At 43.3% G+C, this 10,663-nt stretch overlaps 1 protein-coding gene across 2 annotated transcripts in view; it reads right to left on the reverse strand.

Annotated features, from left to right (window-relative positions):
• CDH8 (cadherin 8) overlaps nucleotides 1–8,373 on the reverse strand; it is a 395,507-nt gene extending 387,134 nt beyond the window's left edge. The window contains exon 1 of one of the 2 annotated variants that reach the window (XM_017860108.1): nucleotides 7,616–7,997. The gene's annotated coding sequence lies outside the window, so the exon portion shown is untranslated. Of the gene's footprint in view, nucleotides 1–7,615 lie in introns of both variants that reach the window. The other variant, XM_017860107.1, reaches the window with a different exon arrangement.
• Between the last annotated feature and the right edge of the window lie 2,290 nt (nucleotides 8,374–10,663).

Raw genomic sequence — 10,663 nt, forward strand, 5'->3', positions numbered from 1 at the left:
GTGAAACCCTGTCTCTACTAAAAATACAAAAAATTAGCTGGGCGTGGTGGTGGGCGCCTGTAGTCCCAGCTACTCGGGAGACTGAGGCAGGAGAATGCGTGAACCCGGAAGACAGAGCTTGCAATGAGCCGAGATCACACCACTGCACTCCAGCAAGGGTGACAGAGCGAGATTCTGTCTCAAAAAAAAAAAAAAAAAAAAAAAAAAAAGAATAATTTTCTTCTGTTGGGTTTTTTAAAGGCAAACCAGTATCAAGATCATCCTAAAAAAAAAATGAGTATCAGTCCCACAACTCTCTTGCCAATTACAAACACAGTGGTGTCAGAAAGTCATTTCTCAAGTCTAATCTAAATCCCTCCTTCTTTATTTAAAAGTCATATCCTTTGCAATCTTTAAATCACATGTTCAGAATTTAATAGCCAGAGACCTACTGAGTTACAACATTTTGTGCAGGTCCTTTAAATCATAGCAATCAGTCAGAATCAACCTCATTCTTATCAACCTGTAATTCAGTCGAACTGTGGAAACCCCCATGAGATAACTGTTTAGAGCATTGACTCTAGAATCAGATAGAAGAGGTTTGAATCACAGCTCTATCGTTCATGAAATAAGTCACCTGGGCACGTTTATTTTATTTGTGGCAGGTGAAAAAACTGATGCTCTGTGTTTAATACTACCTACTTTGAAAGATTAAGGAAGAAATAAATAAGGTAATTGAAACTCTTTGTCAATGTAGTAATTATAGTAACTATCGGATGTTTTGAGTGCTTAACCAAAAATATTTACTGATTTTTAAAAATTATTTTATTGCAATCTCATGCTGTGTATATACTTCAGCGGGGAAAATTCCAATGTTCTATGCAGACAGGTAATAAGTAAAATAACTTTTTTCAATTCTTGATTTGTAAAACAAAAATGGCATGAACCAGGGTGGGTATAAATAAAATAGCATTTTAGAAATAGCTTTCCCTCTCCACAACTAACATACAATTAAAGCAGTGACTTCAAGTAGTTTTATTAAGCCTCAGAAGGGCTGAAATTTTACTGTCCAGAACCAACCACATCTTTCCTTCCCATAGAAGATATGATGTTGTCCGTCACTATTTTCTGCTGAGAGGGTAGAGTGCAAGCACTACCTGTTCATGAGTGAGCTATTCTGTTTCAAAGTGTAGCTGCTCATTTAAAAACATTGCCTGGTACATCTCTTTTACAAGATAAATTCCATTGCACTTCATAATCATCTACATTCTTGTGAGAACAGCACAAGTGCAAAGTCTCTACTAATTCCAAGATGAAGCCAAGGTGATAGCTATATACTACTTAGAAGGGAGCTCAGAGAAGATAATGCTCATCAGAGATTGCAACTGACTTTTTCTATTTATTTCAAGAAACTTTAGCACTACCGATGATGGAAATTAGATTTCTCTTCTCACTTAAGAAATGTGGAAATGGTTAAAATCACTTATATCACATAATGGGGGCTTCAGAGTCTCTTATACTGAAATTAAAATGCCATCAACGATCCCAGTATAAGTCATCCAGATTCTGCCAATTAGATTACACTGTGTAGTAACCATGCTTACAAGTGTACCTTACTGTCATTCTTTGATGTTTCTGAAACTTTATCGCTTAATAACCACTCACTGACACTTAACGTGAACTACGGACACAGGTGATGGATGAGTAGACAGACAAGATAGCAAGCAATTTTTTGACAAAAATACTATTGAGTTACGACCCAGAATGGATAATTTATGAAAATTAAGGGAGTTGTTTATGCAAATTCCGAAATACGTATACAATCTTCAGCTACTATAGTTTAGCGACACTCAAAGGCAAGAGATGTCTGTTTTACCTCTCTGATAAAAATAAGTATGAATTAATTGTTTTTTTTTTTTTCATTTTTCTGAGCATCCCCACATTGAAGATGGGAATAGTTAGACACAAATGTAAATTCTGTTTAGAAAGCTCAACCAGCATGAGACTAATAAAGAAGAAAATGTGCCTTTGTACTTCTTAAATCAAATTTTGGAGATGAATCTTCTTACATAAAAAGGAAATAATTCCCTTGTGATATTTATACCATTCCTCCATCTACTTATTTTATATTATTTGTGTCATATCTAGAATCAGATAATCATATTTTATTCATTAATCTATCAAGAGAGAAAAAAGGCATGGAAAATATTGTTCTGACTGCAAATGAAACATAAATATACTGTAATATTTTCACTTGATGTACATAGAAAAGATTAAGGGGATTCCATTTAATATTCCTTTGTAATATCTTCAATATGCCTAAAATATCACTAAACACATCCACAAAAGTACCTTATCATGGCACACTATTTTTCCCTGTGTGTTTATGTGAGGATCAGGTATTCTGTTGATTAATACAGAAGAGTATGGAATTGTCTTTGAAAACACCCATAGTTGCAATTCACATAAGGGTAAGGCCAACTGTTCAATTCAAATACAAAAATATACTAAAGAAAAAGAAGGGAGGGCAGGAAGGAGAGAGGAAGTAAATTAATCCTCAATTATGTGTTATACATTCTCAACAATCTACAGACATTGAGTCAGCCATGCAGCAACTCCACAATCAGTGCATTTTTTTGCCAATAAAATATAACTTTGCATCAAATATAGTTTAATAGCATTCTTTGATGCAAGTCTAGTCTTGGAGGCATTCTCATTTTTACAAAGCTGAATTATGTCATTTTTTATATTCCCATATCATTTAAAAGATGATTGTGAGGGAACAAAATATGCTTTGTGGAACATGAGTAAAACTGATTTTAAAATGAGGAAAGCTATGACTAAAATAGACTTAGGAGGACTTATGAAATTTCTGTAGAGAAAATTGTGGTAGATAAGTCATAATATTGAACTTTGGATATGATTGTATCTCTTTCTTTTAATGAAAATATACTAGTATAGGGTGCAGGGTATAGTCTTTGCTAATTTGTTATTGCATTAAATAAATGTTTACTGAGCACTAACTGTGCTTAGCCCTGAACCATCCATCGTTCTAGTATTTGCAATTGTCTTTGGCAGTGGAGGCAGAGAAAGAAAATTGTTTGAAGTTTCCAAATATAAATGTTATTCATTTATGATACTTTCCAAAGAGATACAGAAAATCACATCTATATACCTCTACCTACTTAGAGAACTTACACACACACACACACACACACACACACACACACACACACACAAAGACATCTAAGTAAGAGGATGGATTTTGTTTATGAGAGGGAATAGCACGTGACATTTAAAACCCAGGAAATAAAGCTTAAAACTTGATAAGATAAAGAAACAGGATTGGCCCCGGTGCTTTGCCATGAAGAAGCAACAGAGATTTAGTTAGCTGCAACATATGGTAGAAGAAGCTAAATGGCATCCCTTGAACTTATTTCTTTTCTGACCTTTTGAAGTTGCCAGGTTCAACTAATTTTCTCTTCATGGTTACATCTAAACTAGGTTCCAGAGACAGGAACCAACAGTTCAGCAGAAATAGATTAGCATCGCAACTTTCTGTAAGAATGAAATGAGAAAGCACTAATAGCCCTTTGGTTAATTAAGCCCTGCTAAATCGGATGATGGCCTTTGTCCATCAAAAAGTTGTTCTGTTTCATAAATATACATGTATTGGATGCTGGAGGGAAATTCCGAGCACCACAGATAACATTTTTTGGGAGACTGATCAATATACAAATCAGAGTAGCCAGAAAGGCAAATCAAAGAATCTAAGGCAGATGAAATCGCAAAGGGAACATGATAAAAATCTCAGACTTGAGCCAGTAAATAAGTTAGTTATCTGGGCACATTTTCAAGAGGCAAGCTGTGTATATGTGTGTGTGTTATTTGCGGGCGTGTGTGTGTTATTTGCGGGCGTGTGTGTGTACATAATACAGAGCAACAAGAATTATCATTGGTTTATCCACCTCCCCCCCTACCCTGAGAGGTGTATAACACACCAAAGTTAGGACATATTTTTTCTGAATCAAAAAGCTAAGTTAGACCATTTCTGCTGTGAATGACAACAGTGCTGAAAACAAAAGAAAACTGTTTTCTCTACCAGCTGCACTGAATAACTTTGTAACAAATATAAAATAACTTAAATCGGTATCAGCACACCACTGAGCAGAATGTTTTCAAAAAGAAGTCTTCAGACCTTAAATTGCACCTATAATAGAAAGGCTTCTCCGATTATGCTTGTGCCTTGATTTGCCAGACACAAAAGTTTGCTGATGGACCAGAAAAGTGTGGTTGGAAATACAAATTGAACGTTACTTTACCCATTGAAAGCCTTTGGTTTTGCATGGAAAATCTGCTCAAATTGGAATGCTGATAAAGCTGTGAGGTGTGCCACCTTGAGTAGAAAAATAACAAAGATTGTCATTTTTTTCTTTAAAGCATTAATTTACCCACATCGATAAGGTTTTCTGAACAGCTGTTGAAGTGTGGATTTGAACTTTTTAATATGTGCATGTTCTTTTTCCCCACCAATAAACAATGAAAGGAACCTGGAAAGCAAAGCCCAGAGGTACAATTTCTTGAATAGAATCATTACATTCTCATTCTTTGGAGTTTCTTTGCTTTGTTCCAACAATCTGTTCCTCCTGACTAACAAGCAGTATCAGACCTTTGAGTACATTCACATCAGTCTTTACAAATGCCTTTTCAAGTGGTCTCCTCCATCCGGCTGAGCATATTTCATGGGCTGTTTGTTTGTTTTGTTTTACATGGATCATGCTGCCATTGGCTACTTAAATTGTGTTCAGTGCTAATTGAGGGGTTGCTAAAAATGAATACTGTGTTGACCACAGTTCTACGTAATACCCAAATAAAGTTGTTTTCCAGGGTAAGGAATTCCTTCCCTTCAGAGTTGATATGTGTACAGCAGGCAAATGGAACTGCTATTCTAGTGAGGGCTGCTATCAAATTTTCTGTTCTTTTAGCTAAATTCATGCAGCTTCAACAACTCAAGAAATGCATCCTACACACCAGAAATGCAGCCAAGAAATGTTACAGAGTCTTGAATGTAGAGATTTACCCATCTTGAAGGTTTTAAGAGACTGTAAATTGTAAAGCAGAAGCACTGATTTCTAATAGTAATAATAATTAGCAATGTAAGATCCAATTTGCAGGGGAAGTAGATTAAAAAGTTTGAATGACAGCATTACAGCACAAATTTCAGAGCACATTATCCAGTGCCTCTGAAACATTCGGCCTGTTTGTGATGGTCAGGGGATCACTTGACATTCACTTGGGGAGTGTGGGGATCAGAATGAGAAAGGTGAACTGCCACTGAAGGTCTCTGAATGAAGCAGTCCCCAGAGTTGCTGGGAAGACTCCCCTCTCTATTTTCAGAGGGATTTTCCTCAACTGCTTGCCTCCTTCAGAGTCCAGGAAAAAAAAAAGGTGACTTAAAATACTGCGACTGCTCCAGCATGAAATGACTATGTGACAGCGAGCTTCAAATCTGCTACAGCAGAATCACAGAATATTATTATCAGAATTATTATTTAATAAGGGGATAGCTCTAGAATTTATTCCAGCCACAGAGCTCGGGGAAGTGGAAAACATGTCCGGACATGATGATTATGGAGAATTCCCTTGAAGGGAAAAAGAATGTAACCCTGAGAGAACATCCTTCAAAGGTATCACTTCTCTCCGTAGAAGAATCCCACTCCCAGCCCCCACCTCATCTTTCTCGCTCTGTCTCTCTCAAACACACACACACACACACACACACACACACACACACACACACGAAGAAATCCCTGCAACACTGGACACAGCTGATGCAAAGCAATATCTAGGCAGGGATTTTAGTGGTATTTAGCATGAACGACAGGGCTCACTTTGCATGCAGTGAGGTGCAGCAGCGAGGCTGAATGGCTGGAAAATCCCACTTTCGAATCTTACATAAACATCTTTCCCACATATAGTTTTCCAGTTGAAAAGCTCCTATAATGAAGCCGGAGTATCGGTTTTTAACCATTGAGATGGCTGTCAGGAGTGTTGTAAAGAGGACAGGCGCTTCAAAAGCCAACCCTCATCCCTCGGATCTGCTTTGCAATGGTGCCGGATGCGAGAGGACAGTACTCTCGCTTACCTTCCCTAGCGTCCCCTCGTTCCCATTGTCAGCCCCCGAATACCATGACGCCGGGTGAAAGAAAGCAGCTGATCTGATTAGCGGCTCGGGCGCGCTAAGGGATTGTCGAATCATGCCTCCTAAGGAGGAAACTCTTGTGGAATCTTCAGGAAAGGGTGGTAAAGTTGAAAGGACCTTTCCTCCCTCCCGCTGTCTTGGTGATAAGCTCTATCGTTTGATTGGTGCTTAAGTGAGCAGCTGCCAGCCTGATTTTCCATTATGGACTAATGTTGTGCGTTTGCAACAATAAACAATTAATGCTGTTTGATTTCTTCCATTTAGCAACCCAAGCAAACAGCTGCCCTCTCCGCTGGTGGAGGCAAACGGCTAGTCTTTGACATGCCGCCGGCTCCGTGCCTGCGGAGGAAGGGTCAACGGCAAGGAAACTTTGAGGATTCTGCCAGATTGGGTGGGGGAAGGCTCTGGTGCTTGGGAGGAATAAGCGGAGGAAATTGTGGATACCTGTTGGCATCAGCTTTGGCGGCAGTACGTTTTTACCGTTTCCCAGTCTTGGCTGGAGCCTGGGAGAACGGGAGTAGGTTCCTTATGAACCTGTTACGTACTGGCAGAACCCAGGCAAGAGCCTTTTTCCTTCCGGTCCTGCGAGGGTCGCGACCAGCCCCCCAAAGGTTCTCGGATGAGAAGCGGCCAGATCACAGAAAGCGCAGCTCTTGGCTCAGCGGTCCCTAGGAGAGGGACTACGGAGTCCTCGGCTTAAGGGGGCCTCCGTGCGCGCAATCTCGAGCTTCGGGGAGACACTGCCTAGGGGTCCTGCAGAGGAGCTGGGCAGCGTCTTGGCGAGGGCAGAGCCGCGGGGCGACTCCGGAGCCCGGCAAGTTTGCAGCGGGCACCGCGCCTCCCAGAGCTGGAGCTGCCACTTGTGGGAAAGCCTCGCGCTGGGGCTTTCGCAGCTGAGCCTTGGCCCTCAGCCTTGCCGCGGGGGTCGCCCTCCCTCGCCTCGGAGATGAGGCGGTGCAGAAAACCAGCCATAGGGCACTCGGGCCCCCTCACCTCCTTTTTTCCCTGGCTTGCACCCTCCGCACAGCGGGCGGCTGGTGCTTCTCATTCACGGCACGCACCCCGCAGTGAAGGCGCGCGGCTGCAGCCGCGCCTGCCTGCGTTGGGAGGCTGCGAAATAGTCAAGTCCCCGCAGGGAAGGAAAGCGGCAGGAAAACCGGAGGGGCACAGCCTGGAGCTTGCTACTCTCTAGGATCTGTTGTCAAAGCAGTTTGCAAAAACAGGCCAAACCCTGAGGAGAACGTACGTATCACCCATGGATATCGCGAAAGACACAGCTTAGCCCCGAGCCTATGCTAGGAACCCGCATCTACCATCTGAGAGGCAGGAGGAGCGCAAGGTGTCCGAAGGGGCATGAGAATTCCTGTAAGAAACGGTCCCTTCTGGATCGTCGGGACATAGAGAAAAACGGGGCTGGGTTGGGGGAACACTTACTCGTGTGGGGCCCTGCGCTGGCTAATGTCAAGCCTCCTGGTTCACAAATGGCTGCAGGGGCTCGGGGTCAGCTCCCGAGGGCGGCGAGCGCCGACCGGTCCTCGCGCGCTAGGCAGGCGCCTCCGGATTCCGTTCATGCCTCTCGGAGCTGCAGGGCTTGGTGCGGAGACGCGGGGCGGGCGCGCAGGGCTCTGGGTGTCCGCAGCCCAAAGTGAAGCTGGTGGCTTGACGCTACCGTCTATGCACAAACCGGCAGCGGCGGCGGCGGAGCTTGGAAGAGGCAGGGAGATTCCAAATAAATCCGCTAATTCTGGGCTGAGCGCTCCGGCGTGCGAGCCCGCCTGCCTGCCAAATGTAACTGTGAAGTGATGTGGAAAAGTGAGCCGGGTGCCTCCCCTGACGGATCTCATTGGGCAGAGCGCAGAGGCAGGTCTACCACTTGGAAATTCATGTAAGCAGTCCCCCCTTCCCGCCCCTCCCCGCCTTCCCCCTTCGCTCTCGCGCGCTGGCTGGATCGCTCTCTTTCCCCCTACCCAAGTGGGCGCACAACTTTTCGCTCCTAGCTCCCGAGCACGCCCCGCGCGTCTCTGCCGCCAGAGCCATGGGGTGAAGATGCGCCCTTCCGCGCGGTGCGGGCAGCCTGCCGAGGGCCGAGCTCCTGGATAAGGGGGCTGGCAGATGATAACAGCATGCGGAGGAGGTACCTGCGAGCTTTCTCTCTAGAGGTCTCACCTGAGCTCTGAGGCTGGCGTTATCTTGAAAAGCGTCTCAGTGACTCGCAGCTGTTTTCCGTAGAAGGAAGAGGACGCGACAGGGCAAAGGGTTGAGCGTGGGCAGCTTACCTCCGCTTTATTCCAAGGGCCTCTTGCGTACAGAATAGGGTGATTGTGAGACTCCTACCTGCAACTCAGACGCTATGGTTTAGAGGCTGTGTGTCGCGGTACTGTGATGGAGCCCATTCCTGATGTCTTCGTGCTCCTTTGGGAAAATGGGATGAGGGACAGTAGAGGGGCAGCAAGGAGGGGCGCGCAGTAATCGGTTGTGGGGAAGAGGGCAGGCAAAGCAGAACTTGCTTGGGAAATAGGGGAGGATTGCTAGGTCTTCTCAATGTGCCCTTATCTCATATCCTCTCAGGTACCATCCTTGCAGCTCTCCTGCCTCCACCAAAAGCTGCCCTGTCTGTAGCCACTTCAAGTCTTCTGATGGGCTGCGCTCAAATCCTGAGAAATGGCCACCCTGGGGTTACAGGGATCATGAATTAGGAGGTCCAGATTTCTTTTCTTTTCAACACTGGGACTAACATGTAGACGATGCCACTGTGATCATCTAATAAAATTAGCTAAATATAAGACAAATTAATTCTTACCTGAAAAAAAAATCCCTCCCCTCCACAGGAGATCCCGATTTAGTCCCTTTCCTGAGTGCACTAGACGTGAGCCTGAGGGTGGATTTTACCATCTGGGGACAGAGCCAGAACAGAAGAGGGAAAGGGGTGCAAGGGACCAGACGCACGGTCTGTAGAGCTTCTACTGTCTGACTTGAATGAATGAGAAAGAGTGAACAGAATGAGAAAATAGGCACAATATGCTTATGATATTTATGCAAATTTGACATTTTTTTGTGTGCTGCGTCTAACAACCCATTGTGAAATGTGAAAAAGAATATTGACTGTAGCTCTAATATCGGTTTGTTTCACTTTGGAGCTGTCATGGGCAAGAAATTTAGTGCTCATGGGCAAGAAATTTAGTGCATTATTTCAGAGAGGGAGAGGTGAAGAGAACCAGGTGGTTTTTTTTTTTTCGCCCCAGGCAGTCACTAAGTAACTTCTCTCCTCAGACTGTGTCTGCTTACAGGGTATTGGAATTGGCTAATTCTGTCTTGGAAAAAGGAGCAGCAGTCAAGGCTCAATCAAATTATAACTGCTGCTAGACCAGACAGTCCCAAGTGGACAAAGAAATAGATCACATTTTGGGTTGTGCTTAATTTCAGACATTCATTTTCACTTTGAACAAATAATTTGAACCTTTCCTTGGGGTAACTTCTTACACCTATGAGAACTAAAAAAAAGTCATATGCTACTGAAAGCTGGGGATTGTCACAAGTAACAAACTCATCTCAAAAAAAAGCCAGATTGTTAGACAATATCCTCAAATCTCATTTTCTTAACAAACTGTGCTGACAAAGTAAAGATAGTCAGAATCTAATGGTTTTTAAAGAGAGCCAGAATCCAATGGCTCTGGGTATCTAGGGTTAAGAAGAGTTTGCTTTAACTCATCTTGTCCATATTTACTCTTACAGCAGTTATATACATTATCTTCCCTGAATTTTGGTCCTCTGGAATTCAGGGTAACCCTATCTGTACCTGCTAATATCTGCTGAAAGTGTTGCAGTAGGAATTTCCTGACTAATTCTTAAGAGAGTTTTGGATGATTAAGCAGTGTGATAGAGGATTCGGATAATGTTAAAAAGCCCTACAAGGAGATTTCTAAAATAATCAGGGATGCTGAAAGACAAGGCATTTATCTCTTTAACAATTCCACCCACTCTTAATAAGATGCAGTGCAATGTCACAATGGTGAGAGCCTACCCCCTTAAGAAAGTGCTTTCTTTTCAATATCCTCTCCAGGGTTACAGCCTTCCAGCGAGAAGAGGAACACAGTGGTATACAGGTTTTTTTAGAATGGCGACTGAAATTGCGTGTGTTGTGGAGCATTGCAGGGGAGGAAGGGTGAGGAATTATCTGATAGGGCAGGAGTATAATTGGAGAAGGAGTTGGGAGGTGGGAGAGAAGACTGCATTCAGAATAACCTTGGCTGACTAATACAAAAAGTAGAATGAGGCAGGATGTCTCTAGCCTGGGTCTCGGTGACAGGCAGGCAGTTTTGCAGGGGAGTCTACTGCAGAGAGTGAATGAGATACAGAGGGACTCCATGTAGTGAAAGATACTTTTATTTTTTCACTATGACTGGAACCTTTGCCGTAATTTTGACCAAGGGAGACAGTAAACCAAGTGGCCAGTTAGTTGCAGAGTGGGGAATCAGATGGTTC

Source organism: Rhinopithecus bieti, unplaced genomic scaffold (genome assembly GCF_001698545.2).
Source record: "Rhinopithecus bieti isolate Rb0 unplaced genomic scaffold, ASM169854v2 scaffold_49371, whole genome shotgun sequence".
Lineage (NCBI taxonomy): Eukaryota > Metazoa > Chordata > Mammalia > Primates > Cercopithecidae > Rhinopithecus > Rhinopithecus bieti.